We start from the raw sequence: 19,829 nt of genomic DNA, 5'->3' as shown, positions 1-19,829 counted from the left end.
GGTTTTAAGTAGAAAAATCTTTACATCTTGACCATGTGACTTGAATAAGTTCTGCTCCAACAGCATCTAGAAAGTGAAGTATATGCATAAAAGTGTGAGGAAAGATAGAGTGCAAAACAAGTCATAAGAGAATATGGATAGGAAGAGACTGAGAGAGGATGTAAATGAGCCGGATAAAGTGGAGAGAGAGGTATCTTTTTCAGCAAGTCAGAAGATGATGACTGAGAGGGGGATTATGTAATGGCAATAAGACGTCATGTTAGACCGAAGAAAGCTGCTGCAATCAGCCCACCTGTCAGGAATAACTACAGCCTGGAGAGGGTTGCATTTCTGCAGCGGAGGTGTGATTCTTCTGCTGATGAAAAGTGAGGGGTCAGTAAAAAACTCAATTACTACTCAATCAATCAAGGCAAGGTTCTGAACTGGGACAGAGAAGTCGAGGAAGACCAGACAGAAATAGCTTTTCCTGCCAAATGTTGTTTTGCATGATTGATTTTTCTCAACCTTTCTCGATGTCAAGTCATTTTTGCATTCCCCAAAGCCAATGATGTTCCAACTTTCCCAATTTACTGAAAGTTTTTCGTTTGTAGTATTTTTCTACAATAACAACGGGACAGATGGAGGAGACAGGTGGGATGACAGGCAACAATGGATTTGAAGCCATGCAGTGAATGAATAGCACACAACATTCACTGAGCTGTCACGAAACCCAGACCCAACACTGTATTTTTTTTTATGCCAATATACAACTCTGTCAGAAGGATCCTTCATGGACAATCACACCTGGGATATAATGTTAAACTGAATGTTAGAGTTATATACCATGACCATATTACCCTCCCAAAAGCATGTTTTTTTTCATTTAAACACACTCATCTCTTCAGTATCACATCGTCATTATTGAGAAACCCAACACTCTCTGAGTTAGAGTTGAGACTTTCTTCAAGCACAAGCTGTCAGGACTAATTTTTCCATTCTTGCTACGGATTATTTTATTATCTGTGATCCTTTTCTGATTTGAACAGTCAATACGTTTCTTTGCGAAAGGAGAAAAATGTTGTTTTTAATCAGGCATTCAAGCCTTTACTCTGTTTTCTTTTCACAAAAAGAAAGGAAACCACTGATTATTTTTGTCTCAAATACATAATCAATGACCTCGAATGTGTCTGGAAACAAAGTGAGTTGCTGATGAGGCCAATTTAACCAACTGTGAAAAGTCCTAGAGCAAAAACAGGATAGAAAGATTTTACATTAAGATGAAGAAAGATGGACAAAATATATTGTACTTAATCTTACAGATTCACGCTGCTTGTTTAAAATTGGCTACTTGGTCTCCACCAGTGGAAATGACAAGGGGATAAAGCAGGATGGGGAGAAAGGGGGAATATTGATTGATGCATTCATTTAGGTTTGTCAGTGCAAGACTGTTTGAGAATGAAAAATAACGCACCTCTTGGCCAAGCAACAAATTGACAAGTTAAACGTGTTCTTATGCTGTATGACATGCCGTGATTAAAGGTAATAAAATAAGCCCTTAAATCAGTCATCAGTCCAGACACATACAGTACCTCAGGTTTTCATATAAAGTAATAACATAAATGTTCAATGTTTGGCCGATAAAACACTTTCCTGTCCCTTGGTGAAACTTTAGGAGAACAAGAACATTGTAGAAAAGCAAACAGCAATTAGAACGAAGGACGCTGATTGATGTGCTGGGGAAAGCTGAGAGAACTGATACAGTATGTATCTATTTCGAAGGTTGCTGCACAAAGGGCTGCTTAAGATGAATGGTGCACCCTTCACACACACACACAGAGCCACACACACACACATATACACACGTACACATACATACACACACACACACAACTCTCGTTAAGTGTCACTTTCTGAATGTGCCGAGCTTCACACCTGCCCAGTGCTGTCAGTCTGCCAGCTGCGAGAGCTGCACCTGTCTCGAAGGTATCAGCCGCTCCATATGCAAATACCTTCCTCTTCTTTATGATGTGGATTCTCATGCCCACATCTCTGCTTGCTTCCTTTTTAGAGTTTCAGTAAAAGCCTCTTCTTTCCATCCCTCCATCAATCCAAATCTTTCATTTTCATCGCTTTCCTCCATTATATCACCTGCCCCTTCACATGGGCCTCATAACTCATCTTCATTTCCCATTTCATCCCTCCTCAGCGGTGTCCTGTGTGGCCAAATCTTCGTGTACTCTGCAGGACGATTCACTTTGGAGGGATTGACCGGGGATGACAGCAGTGATGATAGTAGCCTTTGATGTTCTGTAATTGTGCTGACCATGTGTATCAACAACCACACACACACACACACACACACACACACACACACACACACACACACACACACACACACACACACACACACACACACACACACACACACACACACACACACACACACACACACACACACACACACACACACACACACACAATGACCTGTCTGCTGTGCTTCAAGATGCCATCAGAGAGAATTTGTGCAGAAAAAAGCTTTGAAGTCTACAAGATTTACTTTGGAGGAATTTACCCCACATGAGCCCATGGACACATCGAGAACCTCAAACAAATCCTCTTTGACTTTTCTGAAGTTCAGGCCAAAGATCAGAGGTGATCGTGCAGGTGACTGATGATTTAAAGGGACAATTGCCCTGTGTCAGGGAAACATGCAGGGAATATAGACACCTTTCAATTGTGGTGAAAACAAAATCAAATCCAGTTTAAAGAGAAAGTGCTTCACATCTGTAAGCAGGTGTGATGCCATGTGTCATTGTGCCTCACATGGTTGGGCTCAGGGGAACATTTTCTTGCAGTGTTGTTACATTTAAGAGCCCACCTAAAAGATGAGATATACTATAGAATTTTACACTATAGGATTTGATGCTGAAGAAAGGGAGAACACAAAAGCATTAACCCCTTAACATAAAGGATAGAAGGGTCAGGTGGGCTTTTTTTTACCAAGTCTGGCAATGCCTCTCTAAAGCTGTCAAGAAATAGCATATTTAAAAACATGGCAGTGCAACATATGAGGCCCAATTGAAAAGTCTGCTATTTATGTAGATTGTACACAAATAAAACATAGGTAAAAATAAATAATTGTATTGTATTTCTGCTAATAGCCACTGAATACTACACTGGCCCTTTGAAAAACGTTTTTCACTGCTCCACCACGTCTGTATAATAAATAAAGTTAAGTCACATAAAAAGCCATGATAAACAGTGTGAGAAAGAAACAAAAAAAAGAGATAAATCACCAGCTGCAGCAGAGGAAAAGCTGCTGTGTGTGGCTGCAAGAGGACACAAAGCCCCAGAGAGGACACACTCCAAACTGCTGCAGTCAGCTGACACACCGGAAGAGGGTCTACATGTTGGTACATGTGTTTGGGGGGTGTGTGTGGTCGCACCTGGGTAGGCTTGCAGTTTGTGAACAGAACAAGATGCACTACACTGCAGTAACATGAAGTATGATGTAGCCTAATTGTAGTGTGTTGACATGGTTAGTATTGTTTCGCATTTGAACAGATAAAATGGTTGCATCTCCGGTAATTAATCACAGAGGCACCACCGGCATAGCATACTAGGTGACCCAAATCACAGCCAAACTGATACAGGTGCACAGGTGCTTGCTAGTTGTGGCTATTATGCTAAATGCTACAGTGCTCATGTTGGACCCTGCATCTGGGACTTCTGCGCTCAGGAACGTTTAACTTTGGTGAGCTGTTTGGGACCTTTCTGCTGTTTGGGACCTCATTCGGTACTGGAAATGTTATTCTCTGCGAGAGGACGAGAAGGGAACCTAGAGCATTAGGTGAACTACGAGCCTCCCAGAACGACGCTCACACGGGTGAGTAGACAACACAAAAACCACAGGCCTACTGTAAGCCAGTACAGTGGAGGCTGTCACCACTTTCCTAGCAATATACAGTTAATATATGTGTGATTTTTATCCTGCTATCGCTATGGATTCTTCATCTCTGTGTTATTTGATTTGATGATGGTTGTGCATAGGAAGAAAACTGTTCACAATTGATGACACGTTACACTAGACGCCTACGTTTACTTTAACTGGAGTAACGTTTATTTAGGTAATGGTACTTTTACGTTAGTATGATAGTTTAGTGCTCTTTGTAAGAAAATGCAACTTGTTCTCTTGGTATAACATTTGCAGGTTAGAATATAATGTTTCCAATACAATGCATATTATAATTGCATATACAGTATAATATAATTATGATCAGAACCTACAAAAATGAAAAACAATTACATGCACTTTATGGACATATTGCAACCAGTTCCTGTTTAATTTAGTTTTGTGTCACATACACTTTAATAAATAAATAATTTCCCAATTTGGCATAAATTAAGTATATCTAACCATCTATTTATTTATATCAGTTATAATGAAAGATTTAGGAAACTTAAAAAGATTATAGGAATACATTTTCCTGTTAACAAATCAACACTTTAAATAGGTTTGGCATCATTTTTAATTCTTATCATTTGATCATTTTTATGATGATAACCTTAACAGCTTTTGGAACATTGCCACTCTGTAGAGTTAACAAAATGTGTAGATTCCCAACTGCTCATTTCATGTGGGAGAACATATCCATTAAAGCTGACAGTCTGGACAGGAAACTAATAGCAGCTGTACTGCTTCACAGTTAAAGTAATGATGGCACCGAGCCAAAACATCACTGTATTGTCTGTCATAATATCTATGAAGCTCATTTTATGTGAGGCAACCATGTAGCAGAAGTATATCATGGTGGAATGTGAGCTTTATGGAAGATTGCCAAGCATTAGTGGGCCTTTGGCTGGATGCTGCCGTGGTAGCAGTGATACTGCTAATATGTATCTGCTGCACAACTAATGGAGGATATAAAAGGCCTTAGGTTTGTCCATTCCAGACAGTGTGCGTTTAAAGGGCAAAGCTCCAAATGATGAGAAAAGCACAGTGTTAAAGGAGAGTTTTGTGGCAGTTAGAATGTGTGCTCGGGTGGTGCCTCATTAAATAGCAGAGAGTTTTGATAGTTTATTAACAGATGCACACTTACTGTTGTTGATAGACACACACACACACACACACACACACACACACACACACACACACACACACACACACACACACACACACACACCACTTAATATCAAATATTAGATCTGACAGCAATGAATGCAAGTCTTAAACAAAAACTATCAGCTTGTGCAATCAGTCCCTCAGTGTCTCTGCCCTTGATTCTCTCTTTATGATATGAACCAGCAGAAGCCATTCCCACTGAACCTTTTGAATTTATTTTTAGAATAGACCATGCTCAACAATGTCAGGAACAAAGTGGTAATATCCTTCTATATCTTTGTGTTCTGACCTAAAACCATCGTTCATATATTTTTACTGTATATATATCATTCATTTTTCCAATTCCATACCTCATTTCCCTAAGTATCTTTTATCATCTCTTAAAATATAGAATAAAAAGTCTTTCATGGCTATCTTTTACCATGAAATCATACATAAGATGTGGACCTTGCCTAACCTGCTATCATATTTCTAACACTAGTTGGTTTGTTTGATCAAATGTCTTTCTTCACACTGGAAAACAGATGAAACAAAAGAAAAATATGGACAAATAATTACTCAGGCGCTATAGAGAGCGGCAATTTCAGATAATGGAAATGCAGATGTGACCTTGTGTAGTATGAATAGAAATTCTTAATAACTCCAGAGAAGCAGGACATTTTAAGTCGCTGTAAAGGTGGTGAAATTCATCATTGTATTGCAATATTTTCACCCCGACTGAGACCTACAGGAGCTGGCAAACGCCACCCAACTGTAAGAATAAAAACACGGGTTGAAAAAGTTGTATCTCTATCAGAGGTCGGGGGCAAAAGGGTCACGATGAACCAGATGTTTTTCACTGAGCTCAGACTCCACATGCTTCTCAATCCACACACGCTGCCCCCTGTGGTTCGGCCAGAGGTAATGATCTATGTCGAGAGATAGGTACGACTTTACACCAAGGTACTACACGGGGGTCAGGGTCACCTTTGAACAGATGTTATGGCAGGGACTGCTGCCAGTGTCCGGATATGGGTCAGTATTAAGCAGATGCTGCAGACCAGAAGGCATTTGCATGTGACATCCTCTTTGAGTTGACTAAATGCTGCCATCTCTGTCAAGGGAGCCCCTGCGTGTGAGTTAGACAGCATGAGTCCGGCCTTCATACTGTTGCCACCAAATCATTGTTAATATTAAGATGTTGTGAAAAGTCCTCAAAAAAACTGACTTGACCTTCTGCTGTCTCATCTGTCAACCTATATGTGGTTAGTTCATGTTCCTCTGTGATGACCTTTGATTCCCTTTTTTATAACCTTTATTTAATAATGTATTTATTTATGTGTAAATATCCGTGTTCTCCAGAAAAGAGAGGATGTATGATACACATTTCAGGTTCATATTGGTATTTTTTTGTTTTACCGCTACTGTGACGTGTTTACAAGCGTTCATTTTCAAAAAGCTCTTTATTTTCCTCATACTGCCTCTTTTCACCCCCTGTCCAAAACCAGAGCCCAGTCAGCTCTGATTGGTTAGCTGGCCGGCTCTGTGTCATTGGTCAACCACCTAGAGATGTCTCGGCCAATAGAAGCACAAGTGTTACATGCTGATCTCATTATGTTACAGAGTTAAACAAAGGAGTTTAGCCTTTGCAGACCATTCACATGCACATAAACTTATATAACACACCACAGGAAAGGGAAACCCCAAAGGTGTAATAGGGCCTCTTTAAAGGTGCACTGTGTAGAATGTGACCAGAATGGATACTGCAACTATGCTGCTCTTTGAAACTGTGCTGCATGTTGCCAAATTTAACCTTTTCATGAATATATACTAAATAATAAACCAATATTTACTAGTTTAACCAAAGTACAGTAAGGTTTGCAGCTGAAAATGCCTATTTTTGGAAATTCAAAATGGCGGACCACGGAGAAGATCCCCTTTTTCATGTATGAAAAGTGCAATTTCCCCAGTCATAATGAATACTTAGAATTTGGTGGTGGTGGTAAGTATTCATGAAAAAGGTAACATTTGTGAATGGGCAGCGTAAATTCTGGAAATAAACTACTAAAAATCTTACGCGGTGCACCTTTAAAACATAACACTGTAATCTTGGGAAATTGTACTAATAGATACTGAGTAAAACATCACAGCATATGCCACCTAAATGACACTGCAACAAATCTGAACAACATGATTTGAATTAAATGTAGTTCATTTATTTAAATCTTGAATGTGGATGCTGACACTATGATATCTTTGCCTCGATAAATATGTGCTCTGAAGAAGGGTTCTTCCACATTTTTCTCCCTGTTTTAGCAATAAGCGCAGCCCTCCAGAACATTGTGTTTGCCTTGTGTGGGGGCAGAACCACAAACATCTTTTGACTTTTCATCCATAACTTAAGACCCTGCAGTACGTGCCTGACCTCCGAATGTCTCTAAAACATGTTTGCCTTCCCACTATAGGAGTGTGTGCTTTGCATTCTTAGAGATATCACAAGCTAATCAGTAATTTCCTCACAGGGGTATGGTTCAAATGTGCTGGTGTCCTTATCTCCTTGAATAAACAATATTCTGTCTCCTGGGACTGAGGTCGTTTAATTAATTAATCATTTTGTAATACACAGAAAAAAACGTGTACGTGCCAGATTTATTAAATTGGCCAAACTGAATTAAATTATGGATGATGACTGAGTTGACTGTCACATGCTCACAAATGACTATTATTATGAGTTAGTCAATCATGATCCTTCTCCACTCTGGTTCTTTTAGATGTTCACTTTTTATTAGTTCAGTATTTCACTTTGCCCCCCTTACCTTGCCGTGTGCAGCCTCTGTCGGTGGGGACAATTGAAAATGAAGTGTTTCATCATTTCGTCCGCACTGGTCCTTCCCAGTGGTACAGGCTAAATGAAAGATGTGTTAATATTTTTTGACACGAGTGCAATTATGCAATTTAATTGTTTGCCTTTTTAAATGGTTAAAGAACACACACACACACACACACACACACGCACACATACACAATGATATGATTTAGCCCAACAGTGCGCTGTTTATTAAAAAATGGGTATACTGCTGAGTTCGACACCTCCCCACTGTTTCTGAATAATAAGTATTAACAGTGTGCTATCTCCTTACTGAAAAATGCTCCAATAGAGCAGCTGGTGTGTGTGTGTGTGTGTGTGTGTGTGTGTGTGTGTGTGTGTGTGTGTGTGTGTGTGTGTGTGTGTGTGTGTGTGTGTGTGTGTGTGTGTGTGTGTGTGTGTGTGTGTGTGTGTGTGTGTGTGTGTGTGTGTGTGTGTGTGTGTGTGTGTGTGTGTGTGTGTGTGTGTGTGTGTGTGTGTGTGTGTGTGTGTGTGTGTGTGTGTGTGTGTGTGTGTGTGTGTGTGTGTGTGTGTGTGTGTGTGTGTGTGTGTGTGTGTCTTTTTAATACACGTGTGACTTCTTGCAAACAAATGCAACTGAGTTATGACCTTATTTGGATTAACCGGAAGGCTTTGTTGTATAGCGAGAGCTTTATTAATTCATGAAACTATCATGCTGTCACTCTCCCTCCCGGAGGTGATTAATATGTCTGTGACATAGAAGGGAAGTGAATTCCCTTGGGGAAAAGTATGCACTATGAATCCTCTTTATCATTTATCTATGCTGTATATTTGTCCAGCATGATAAATCAATTTCCATTACATTTCTAGTCACACGGAGCTCTGCTTTGTATTCTTGGCATATTTTTCAGAATCAACCATAGCCTGTATACTACAAGTAGACATTGTCACAGTGATTTCACCCATTGGTTTGTGGACTTTGGTACTGAGCCTTCTTTTTAGCTTTTTGGCCGTCATCAGCTTGGTTTTATACAACCAGACGTGAACAAAGTGCACAGGAGGGTCAAGCAAAGTACAATCGATTGCTGGAAAATACATTTTAGGCGACCCACATTTTACAATAACTTTCATAAACTGCAAAACATACTCTGAAAGAAGCAATGAAGTTTGGAGGCACTTCTGCATTGGCTTAACTTTTCAAACCTGGAGGTTGCCACCTTACATTAACTGCTTCTTATATATAAAAGTAGGATATTAAAATTAGCATTTATTCCTCCAGTTAAAACAAAAACTTCCTTTGATGTGTTGGTTGACTGAACACCTTGGAGTCATGCCACGAATTGTGAATGCTGATGATTTACAGAGCTGTAATCACAACTCGTTTAATTATGGCTCATCCGTAGGATCAGATATGTCACAGTATCGCAATTGCTGACTTTTCTTAAATGTGTTCGTCTCATTAGGAGGAGTTGAAGCAAAATGTACTTTACAGGTGGTACTGATGGCACCTTTAAAATATATGTGTATAGCATTTTTAAAGTAAAAAGGCTCATTTGGAAATTAAATATTTTTCCTTCAGTTGAAATAAATAAATCCATTCATTCAATATGAAAGTGGAACATTTCCCCTCCTTTCAGTCTGTAAAAGAAGGTCTTTATGTCCTTTATCTTTTTCCCCGGCTGATTTTATTTCACAGCACTGAGACGTGCCAGACAGCACTTCAAAATAACCCTGTTTTTGAAGTAAATAGATGCTCACAGAAAGTATAGAGAGCAAATGCAAAAGCAGAGATGGAGATGAGTGAACGAGGTGAAGGACTAAAAAAATGTCTCTCCCTGGTGGAAAGTCAAAATCACTTTTCATTAATGTCCCTCTTAACCCTGAGTGTGTCACTGCACACACACACACACACACACACACACACACACACACACACACACACACACACACACACACACACACACACACACACACACACACACACACACACACACACACACACACACACACACTTCCACATACACAGGCACAGCCATTCGTTTTCTTGAGCCATCTGGTTGGAGCTTTTGAAGCCAGTTTAGTGGGACAGTAAGCACAGACAGAATGAGACAGAGAGGTGGAGCAAGGTGAAAATGGGGACAGGTGCGATAACTCAACAGAGACAAAAGAGAACCATAGTGACTTTCTGGTCACCTCGTCATTAACATCAGCACAACTTATTACGGGGCGGGAATCCTACATTTAAACAAAAAAAACAGGCTCATTCACTTTACTACAGAGCAGTAAATGAGAAAATCAATACCACTCTCACCATGTCAGTACATTTATAGCTAGAGCCAGCCTTTATGCTTAGCTTAGCTTAGCATAAAGGCTGGAAACGGAGGCTGCTAGCATGGCTCGGTCCAAAGGTAGGTCCAAATCTTGTTTGTTTATTCTTTATGAAAACAACCAACCAAACAATTTTTAGGCACAGTAGCTTCCTGACAAGTTGTTACTGTTCTGGCCCAAGGAATAGTCGGGTGTTTTAATCCCCTATGAATCCTCAGTTTCATTTTGATTCTCTTTTTTTGTTGGCACTAGCTTCATATTTACCATACATGCATGAGAGTGGTTTCTATTCCCTTTAACATGACCTCTCTTGACCTCTGATTTTTATCATCATCCATCCATCCATCCATCCATCTTCTCCCGCTTTTCCGTCAGGGTCGCGGAGGATGACTGAACTTCTCACCTTATCCCTAAGGGAGATGCCAGCCACCCTGCGGAGAAATCCCATCAGGGGGGCCGTTCCTCCCAATCACGCCCCTCCAAGTGTCTCCATCATTGCCCACGTGTGCGTTGAAGTCTCCCAGCAAGACTAAGGAGTCCCCTTCAGGAGCCCCATACAGGACTTCTTTCAGGGTCTCCAAGAAGGCCGAATACTCTGAACTGCTGTTTGGTGCATAAGCACACACAACAGTCAGAGTTTTCCCCCCCCATAACCCGCAGGCGTAGGGAGGCGACCCTCTCGTCCACTGGGGTAAACTCCAACAAAGCGGCACTCAACCGGGGGCTTGTGAGTATCCCCACACCCGCTCGGCGCCTCACAACTTTGGGCAACTCCGGAGAAGAATAGAGTCCAACCCTTATCCAGAAGTAAGGTTCCAGAGCCGACGCTGTGCGTAGAGGTGAGCCCCACCAGATCTAACTGGTAACGCTCCACCTCCCGCACAAGCTCCGGCTCCTTCCCCCCCAGAGAGGTGACATTCCACGTCCCCAAAGCCAACTTCTGTCGCCTGAGTCTGCTCCGTCGAGACCCTCTGCTTTCACTGCCACCCTTCTGGCAGCGCACCCGACCCCATCGTTGTTTCCTGTAGGTGGTGGGCCCGCGGGACGGAGAAGCGGAGGTGTTGCCCACGTTGCTTTTTCGGGCTGTGTCCGGCCGGGCTCCGTGGCAAGCCCGGCCACCAGACGCTCGCTGACGAGTCGTCCTTCTGGGCCTGGCTCCAGAAGGGGACCCCGGGCTTCCTCCCGGCCGGGTATCCTCGCTTCCAATTGTGTTATTCATGGAGTCTTTTTGAACCAATCTTAGTCTGGCCCCTTACCTGAGACCAATTTGCCATGGGAGACCCTACCAGGAACACAAGGTTCCAGACAACACAGCCCCCAGGTTCATCGGGGCACACAAACCTCTCCACCACGATAAGGTGCTGGTTCTCCGAAAGGACTATCATCAGTGTTTGGAAAGTCAGATAATGAACTAAACATTATGCTTATTCTTGAAGTGAAACCCTGAGGCGCCATGGACCTGGAGGGGGCTGCTGTTAATTTTTTTAAGTGCAGCCATAATGGTCAGACTAATATGTATGTCAGCCTAACCGCAGATTAGACAAAGAATGAAATGGTGCGATTTGAATTGATGTCAAAGAAGTATCGATTGCCGCGCTGTGCACCGTTCAAGAAACACACACAAATGAGCAGCTTTATCATTGGGCCATTCAGGAGGTGTCCAATTTCCCTTCACTAGTCATTGATAAGCGCTCTCCTTGCCTGTCACTCAGGACTTAGACCGATTCCCTCTCAGCCCATGAGCCCAATTTAGTCTCCACATGAATCCATCACACAGCGATGTTATCTGCAAGTAACCCAATCTCCCTCTTACCCCACCATCTGTCTTTCCTTCAATGTCTCTCTCCCCTCTTCTCCACCTTTCTCTCTTTGTTTCTTTCTACTCCCCCGCCTTAATTCCACTTGTACCTTTCACAGCTTTTCTACCCTCTGTATTTCACATTCTGCTCTCTTTGTTGAGGACCTCACAAACTAATCAAGTGCAGGGAGAACCTGACTTTGCATATAGATCATATCCACAGTTGACAACGGATAGAGAAGAAAAATGTCTACATCTCTTACACATGAAGCCTCTCTGTAACGTGATGGATGAGTTGCATTTAGCTTCAGCAAACTTTTGAGACATTTCACTGATATGACTTGATTAATGGCCAAGCTGGGACGTCCACTACAAGAAGGAATCTGAAATTCTCCTCAGGAGATCTCCGATATAAGTTGAATCTGCTGCTTCTGTCAATCAGCCCAACAGACCGGTGTCAACGAATACTGAGTAGACTTATGTCCAATCTTCTGAACGATGACACGACACGCCGTATATCTCTAAGTGGAAATTACGTGTACGTTTTTAGTGACAAAAATCAAGATGGTATCAACAGAAAGAGGAGACACGGGTTTGTGGGAAGTATCATAAACAGTGATTTGCTGGTGGCCAACGGACTCAAACTGCTTTTGTAATGGGCTCCAATGATAAGGGAAATAAGAGGAGATAAAATAAAACTCTAGGGGGAAGAGCCTAGAGACTATTAATCTGAACAAGCATGCATCACCTGTCAGCACGAAACTGTAGACAGGATATTAAAATCCTTAATTATGGAAATTCCTTCTTTTTTTTTTTTTTTGAAAGCCGGGATGTTGTGAAGCTGAGACTTAATTAATCATCTTCTAATGGTCAAATGTCTTCATAGCATCTAGGGAGAGAATATCCCTTGGGGTTTGTGACCTGGGAGCAAATCTTCTAATATGAAGCAGATGTTAAACATAATCAGAGCTGCATCTTAATTTTAATGAATCCTGCAGGGTCATAATAAGTGCCATTAAATTACCACATGGCACCACAAGGCCTAAAAAACACGGGAATAGCCTGTTCAGATTATGCCACAATATGGAGCATATGAAGAAGATGTGCATGGTGAGAGCAGGAGGCCTAACACCGTATTTCAAGCTGTCTGGTGGCCAAAATCGCTATCTTCTTTCCCGAATACTGACCACACATCCAAACTGTCCCTATAGAATATGTATCATGGCCATATCGAGAGGTTTATGGATCATTTTCTGAATATGTAACCACCAGAAAAATACAGGAATATGCTGAGCTACATTAGATCCCTACATGTGAATACAATGTGCACTTGTTCATATCTACTTTGTGTGAATATCAATTCTTAAAAAAAAATAACAATAACACAACTCGATGCTAGTGGAGAGGCGACACTTGGGCAAAGAAATACGCCATAAAGAAAACAGTACCCCCCTCCCATGAAGAGCACAGCACTGCTGATGGAAGACAGGCTCACGGGGAAAACTCTGAATCATGCACATCATTAAAGTTACACTCTGCCAAGCTCTGCACATTTAGTGTCTCATTAAAGGTGTGGTTTGACATCAGGTTTGGTGTTTTACTGCAGTTGTGATCGTGTGTGTGTGTGTGCGTAGAGAAGCTGCTGCATCAACAAAGTTTTGGTTTGTTAGTAGACTCCAGACACTGAAGTCCACACCACCGTCAGCAGGCACTGTGTCAGACGGCTACTCTCAAATTAAAAGGCAAAACTATTCCCTGAAAACTCAACATTTTAAAAGAGTGTACACAAGAAAAACTGCTCCCCTGTGTTTACCTTTTAGAAGAGGTAAAAACAGTGGGAGCAGTTTTTCAAGAGCACATTGCAATAAAATGTATACCTTTCCTTGAGCTACATGCTGTAACTTTTTGAGGAAACTTCTCCTAAAATGACGCATGCATTCAAACTAGTTATTCCATGTAAACAACCTTGATATGTTCTTCAACAACCCTCTTCCATATGAAACAGGCCTTGTGTTGACCCTGATGTTGTAGCATCATTGCTGACATAGATGTGTAACAGACTTCTATCAAACATGCCCTTTCCAAAGTCATCTTTTAGCCTTCCATCACCAAACAAACGACCGCCTTGCCTTTATTTTCTCACCTCGCTCCCTTTTTCTAACTCTACATAGATCTCTATCTCCATGGGAATAAAGCCATCTTAGCATGTCATGTTTTTTAATATCCCCCTGTGCCCTCTATAAATATTTATCAAAGATGTGCCATTAAGATGGGCCAAAAAGGACCCAGGGCTAGACTGCAAGCAAACACCTTTTGTTTGACTTCTGTAATACACTTTTGCTGTAGAAGCCAAACTGCACACGCTTTAATAGTGCAGACATGCTCCAGCATTACAAGGCGTCAGGACATTTGTGCCCCTTAACAACCGTGCAACTAGTCATGGCTTTCATTCAGCAATTTAAAACTCAGAGCCATGTGAGAAGACAAAGTTATGTTAGATTCATGTATGCTGATATCCACATTATTTTTGGAATGGAGTTGCATACATTTGAAAACTAGATACAAAGATGGAACTGTGAATAGGACATATATCCTGTCATTATACTTAGACACTTTATTTAGAAAATGAATACCCCTAGTGTTTGGACCCTTTCATGAGGCAACACAAAACACTCTTATTCTTAAGTGATGTGAAATGTTCCACAACATGCAAAGTCTGCTTGTTTTTTAAACAGAGGTGTCATGGAAAATGACAGTGTATCCAGGAATTCTCTGGACGGATACACTTAAAGTATTAATTTAAAAAGAGTGAAGTGAGAAGGAAACTTTTAAAGGCAATGTGTTATTAAGCTGAAGGGGCTCCATAAACTCTGTCCTCTTCTCTCCCCTCTCACGTCTCCCATAAGTCTTCACTTTATTCCTATTTCTTCCCTTCTCCCCAGTCACACCAGCCCTGCGGCCCCTCCACCTCTCCATTTGGCTGCTATACTTTCTGTCCTGCTTCGTTCTCCCTCCAAGGCCCTGCCTGGCCCAGTTTGGATCAGCTGCCAAAGTGTGTGTGTGTGTGTGTGTGTGTGTGTGTGTGTGTGTGTGTGTGTGTGTGTGTGTGTGTGTGTGTGTGTGTGTGTGTGTGTGTGGTGTGTGTGTGTGTGTGTGGGTGTGTGTGTGTGTGTGTGTGTGTTTGATCAGCTGCTATTCTTCTAGCTCTGCTCTGATAAGCTCACGGACACTTTTGTAAAAAATTATATTTGTGTTAGTGACTTAAACTTTCATGTCCTCACTGGGGGAACGTGGGGGGAATTACAACAAGATAGACTTAACACTAAGGGCAGCTGCAGTGATACTGACATAAACATTTCAACTTTTTAAAGTAAAGTTCAAAAGTGCAAACAGGGTGTCAAAGTAGCACACTCGCGTAATCCACACATTAACACACACAAGGCCCAGTGCAGGGGAGGTATCCAAATGCAAATGTGTCAGTGCTACACGATTTTAAAGCTAAATGTAAATCAGAACGAATATGGCAATACTTAAAATCAATAGAGATCACAAGGGCAAAGCATCAGACATCAGTCTAAGTAGGCAAGTATAGAACTGCATAAAAAAACCTGCAACATGCCCCAACGTCTGTACAAGCCGAGTGTGTTAACTCTGTGACTGTGATGCTCGAGTTCTGATCTGCCATATGGTCGAATCAGCATAGAGTTTGGCACAGTGTTCTTTCAGGAAGCTGGCATTGTCTCATCAAATGTGTGAAATGTATCAAAGGAGTGCGCTTGATTTTCTGTGCAATCTAGTAATTACCTAATCAACACGTTGGCTGATTCCATTCTGTCAGTTTTCGGGGTATCATCATATCATATCATATTTTCTCCCCTTAATTTGTGTTGTAAATAGACCTCATTTGCATTCATTGAGAACAGAAGTGCGAGACCATTACGTTGCCTCATACACAACTGTTGGAATCATCTCTTTAGGATGTAAGGAAACTGAAGACAACATTTTAGAATGGCAAACACATCTTTTTTTCTGTGAAAAGTGTAAAGGAAAGATTGAAGTCTACAGCTGCAGATGGTAGAATAAATGAAGAAGGAACAAACTATTCAAACATGTTTAATGGAAGTTCATGGCACATATCATTACGAAACAGTGTTAACAAGAATCCAACTACCATTAGAACATGTGAAGCATCTTGGTTATGGTGTCATCTTGGTAATTATACTAATAATAACTTCACATTAATGTGTTTCATATGGCTGCTCCCTCCTAATCAATTAGTTGTCTAATTGGTTGTTTTGGTCTTAGCTGCTTAGGATTAGGAAAACATATGTTGAGGTGTAAAGTGTTGCTGTTTAATTAATTATTTTGGAGGTTTGTGAAGTTTAGTATGATTTGAAAAAGCAAACATTTGCTGTCTCAGAACACTATATATTTCAGGATCTAGCTGAAAAGGAGCTTGTTAATGGTTCAGTTGCACAAACGCGTTCATCCTTTCTCTGTATGAAAAGAGTCCCATCCGAAAAACATGTTTAAGTGGCGCTCTTGGAGGAGCCCACCTGTTCATGCCTACCCCGATGGATCGTGCTCCAGAGCATGTCTGGCTGACCCTTGCCTCCGGGGCACTCTGTGTTAAAAGAAAAAGTCTGAGAAGTAATTTAATTGTCCAGTCACAACTTCTTTCAATCTTTCAGCCAGATGAATACTAATGAAAAGACTGCAGGCAAGTCTTGGGTGTGTTTTATATCCCTCCCGACGCCTGTTAAAGATGTTGAAGAGAAAAATGATTACCTCATCTATCCATCTGTCTGAGGGACATGCAAATTAGATCAGGTCAGTGGAAGATCACAGGAAAGGGGCAATAAATGTTGTACAATTATCAGGGTGAGGAAATGATGACCTCCTTGTGTCTATAAAAAAACACCTGAAACTCATTTTGGAGTAAAGTTTGAAGTCTGGTTAAGGATCACAGCCAACAAAAGGATTGTTTCATCTTTAAATCCGCACATAAAGGGCAAACTGTGGGCTCTACAATGTACGTTAAGCAGACCAATCTAGATTATGTTGCGCCAATAATGTCAGTGGTCAGATCATTTTCATTGATTTAAATACAGAGAGAAACTGTTTGACTGTTTCAGCACCTTGGAGAGAGACATATGAAGAGAGGAGGGTTTTATGTGTGTGTGTTTTTTCCATCAATGATCTCTAAAATGGCCTTTCTTGCGTTACTCACACTTACAAGCTGCTCCTTTGCATTTGTCTTTCCAAATATAATATGAGCTACCCGCTTTTTACTCCTAGAGAAAACAGTTAGTAAAACTGCTAATAGGGCAAGTTAATGTACTGTAACAAAAAGCACATAAATGGCCACGCTTCCTAATGCACACTCTTGGGAAAAGACAGCAAGCACTTGATTGGTACGATTGTAAACATCTAGTAGTAAAAAAGCACGGTCAGTGGAGTACCTCGCTTTTTATAAGGGGGCATAATGGAAACAAACATGGCTATATTGTATTTTATAAAACCATATATTGGGAGTTTTTCCTTTTGCACATAATTTGACAGGACAAGAGAGGAATATTTTTAAGGTTAACCCAATCTGCACTTAAACGTAACCAACCCATGTCATCGTTCTGGGCACTGACCTTTAAAATCCACCAGTGACCCCAAGTGACATTTGAGGAATAGCACATATTAAAAGAACATCTAAGTGTATCTCTTCAAAACAAACCACTTCTGTGTCCTTGCTGGTGGTTAGTCAGAGCATTTGACCATTAGTAATATCAAGAGATCCATTTTCTATTCAAACTAGAGACAGTTGAACCTTTCTGTAATAAGCCTGTTATTGATTCATGGGATGTCTGAATGCAGAATAGTGCAATTGAACATTTGATCTATTTAAATTGTGCATTGATCTGGATGCAGTCTGCCCTTCATGCAGTTACTCATGATCCTAGAGGAGTGGTTAGGGTTGAATGTATGTGTCTGAGGATGTTATTCAATATATGATTGACAAACATTAAACTTATCCTAATATGTATTCCATGCATGAAGTGTGAGTGCTGGTTACATTTACAATGTTCTCAATTCAATTCAAATAGCTTTATTAACATGACCATGGTGACATACAGTATTGCCAAAGCTCGGTACAATGGCAAAATCCATACACATTTGAAACGTACAGGTACATTCATAAACTACCTGAACAGAAGCAAGAACAACATGTTGTCTTTACAAGGAAGAAAATGGATTCCAAAAATAATGATACAAATAAATAATAGTGCTGAGTCAATTCATAACACATTGCTAAGAAAAGAATGATCCGGTGCAGCAAAGATGCTTTCATTCCTTTTTTGCACTAGTTAAAATCATACATTTCAAATTGATTTGCGACGAAGCATCCTTTGAGTTTGCCGTTTCAGTTATGATGCAGGAAGGCCTGGTGTCAAAAAAGCTCAAAGTCAATCTTACTGACACGTTGATATTAACACACTGTGTATGCATGCAAGACATGTGCACACTGTGCTAGGGTTCATGTCAGAACGGCTCTCCATCATTCTTTGGGATTGACATTAAAACACATGCAAGGTCACGGTGGCACTTGGCTCAAATGACATTGCGAACAAAAAGTAGCTTGAATGTTGAATACACTAAGTACACTCACTATAGTACTATAATCACTCCATTTTGATATAATTGTGCTTTCCTAAAATCTGTCCATTCCAATTTACTCTATATTCTGGCTGCCGTGTGGTTAGCTCCTCTGTAAATTGCACTGTTGAGGAAGCGGCGATCTAAGTTTGTGCGTAATTACACCGTGGTAGTTGTGTAAACGTTAAGACAATAATCCTTTTGAACACAGTGTATACATGATAACAGCCATTATTCATATTAAATACTTTGACTTTGACACTTCAAGTACAATGTGTTCAATATCACCAAACTTGTTAATGGTTTAATATGTCATCAACAACATAAGTGTATCATGCTAGACATAAAAGACTATATTCTAACACAACTTTTACCCACACAGATGCAGTTTTTTCCTCCGTAGAAAGATATCTCGCAATAATTCAGAGGAGACGCTAACAACCAACCTTGGTTTTTATTGCCTCACTAAGTGCGTGCTGACTGGACCAGATAAAGTGGATAAAAGGGAGAACATTTGGGGCTGTTAGCATTAAAGCACTCTATTTTATGATTTAACTCTGACTAAAAGATTTATACAGTCACAGAACATACTCCAGCTACCAGCTCTTTCTGAATAGACTCTTACTCAGGGCAATACAATTCACACTCACATAATAACAGAATTTGCTTCATATTCGGGCTTATGGAAATAATGTGACAGAATTGTGTGTGTGTGTGTCTGCATGTGTGCTGGAAAGAGAGAAAGCGAGGAACCTCCGGTGTACGTTCTGCTGGTGTTCATGCACTCATGAATATGTGTGTGTGCGCGCTTACATCTGAATTTGATTATGTACATCTTTGTGTCTTCTGCATGGAAAACAACAATAATATTATAACCCAGGGGAGCCTATTAAAGTGTGTGTGTGTGTGTGTGTGTGTGTGTGTGTGTGTGTGTGTGTGTGTGTGTGTGTGTGTGTGTGTGTGTGTGTGTGTGTGTGTGTGTGTGTGTGTGTGTGTGTGTGTGTGTGTGTGTGTGTGTGTGTGTGTGTGTGTGTGTGTGTGTGTGTGTGTGTGTGTGGGGCTTCCTGGGGACTCACTAAATATGAGCACTTTCCTCACTTGCAGTAAAAGGTCTCAGTCCTAAAGCATGGTGTGTGCGTTAGTTTGCA

The 19,829-nt window shown here is 40.9% G+C and overlaps 1 long non-coding RNA gene across 1 annotated transcript in view; it reads left to right on the top strand.

The window, feature by feature from the left end:
- Positions 1–3,684: 3,684 nt before the first annotated feature.
- The window catches only part of LOC134872666 (uncharacterized), a 34,699-nt gene continuing 18,554 nt past the window's right edge, over positions 3,685–19,829 (top strand). The window contains exon 1 of the long non-coding RNA XR_010166843.1: positions 3,685–3,865. This is a non-coding gene — a long non-coding RNA (uncharacterized LOC134872666). The remainder of the gene's footprint in view (positions 3,866–19,829) is intronic.

The sequence above is a fragment of the Eleginops maclovinus genome, chromosome 11, assembly GCF_036324505.1.
Source record: "Eleginops maclovinus isolate JMC-PN-2008 ecotype Puerto Natales chromosome 11, JC_Emac_rtc_rv5, whole genome shotgun sequence".
NCBI classification, from domain to species: domain Eukaryota; kingdom Metazoa; phylum Chordata; class Actinopteri; order Perciformes; family Eleginopidae; genus Eleginops; species Eleginops maclovinus.
This window is presented reverse-complemented; position numbering and strand designations above follow the sequence as displayed.